The sequence below is a fragment of the Tigriopus californicus genome, chromosome 1 (assembly GCF_007210705.1).
Source record: "Tigriopus californicus strain San Diego chromosome 1, Tcal_SD_v2.1, whole genome shotgun sequence".
NCBI lineage: Eukaryota > Metazoa > Arthropoda > Copepoda > Harpacticoida > Harpacticidae > Tigriopus > Tigriopus californicus.
The window spans coordinates 1,436,348-1,437,858 of record NC_081440.1 but is presented as its reverse complement, the minus strand read 5'-3'; positions in this window follow the sequence as shown (position 1 = coordinate 1,437,858).

Here is a 1,511-nt window from a genome sequence, read left to right as displayed (position 1 = left end):
CTATGACAAATGGCTTGGAAAATTTTGATCTTATTTCTTCATCCTCACAAATGTTGAATGACGTCGGATGGAACAAACTCAGGACTTTAACGTTGGACAACTTTATTAATCAACTCGGTGAACACGGGGTTTTTCAAAAGAGTTACGTCCGTGAGTCAATCCGTTTTTCGCGCGTAGACAGATCGCAACTCCCAGAAAGAACATCACGAAACGTACATTATATAAGAAGAGAATGTTATTTCCCAACACACTCCTCATTCGACACTCCATTCAATTATATTGCACATTTTACTCAACTTGCGTAATTTCGATCTTGGCAACGCCTTTTTCAACATGTCAGCTATCATATCCTCCGTTTTGCAGTAGTCTAAGACGAGGGTACCTAACACCACCTGTTCTCGAGTAAAATGATATCGGATGCCGATGTGTTTAGGCTCTACCGTGGTACTGGGGATTCTTGGCCAAACCGATTGCTGGCAGGTTGTCCTCAAAGATCTTAGTTGGTTCTGTCACGGGTTGCCCTCCACTTTTCATGACGTTTCTCAACCATATCGCTTCCTGAGCCGCACTTGAGAGAGCCATGTATTCGGCCTCTGCAGTCGATAAGGCCACTGACTTCTGTTTTTGGCTCCTCCAAGAGATTGGCCCGCCTGCCAAGAGGAACAAATAGCCAGAGGTGGACCGTCTATCTTCTGGATCTCCGGCCCAATCAGCGTCAGAGTATCCAACAATATTCACCTCACTTCCCCTTGAGTATGTGATTCCAAACATTAGCAGATCCTTTCAGATACTTGAGAATCCGTTTCAAAGCACTCCAATGTTCTTGTGTTGGATGGAGGGTAAACTTGGCCACGGATGCGACAGAAAATGACAAGTCTGGCCTAGTTCGCACCGCCAAGTACAATAGACCTCCAACAATTGATCGATACTCAGACTGTTTCACTGTTCTTCATCTTTGTTGGCTTTGATGAGCTTTAAATTGGGGTTCCATTGGAGTATCTACAGGGTTGCACTCACTCATTCGTGTCTTCTCGATCAATTCTCGAGCCAAATTGTGGCTGGCCGAATCCAAACGACGCCCAGGTTGACGTCTTGACGAACAGTGATCCCGAGAAAATGGTTACGGGACCGAGATCCTTTGCGTTGAAGTGTTGACAGAGTTTCAGTTTGATCTCATCAATTCATTCTCATTTTTACCAGCCAAAATGAGATTCGTCGACGTACACGGCTAAGTACATCTTGTCTGGTTTGTCCATATGGTAAAGACAAGGGTCTTCATTCGTTTGGACGAAGCGAGATCCTTTAGAACCGTGTCCAACTTCGAATTCGTCCTTCCTCTCGGGTGGCCTCGAGGCTCATACTTATTTCGACGAGGCCGAGTTAAGGCACTGGCGATAGATCTCGTATGAGGGGAGAGCATAAACTCATAATACTGTTGAGGCCTCTTCGCCTTTCCGAAACTCATTGCACCTGAGCATTTTTTTTGAAAAGGACTATGTCGTTCAGCATTT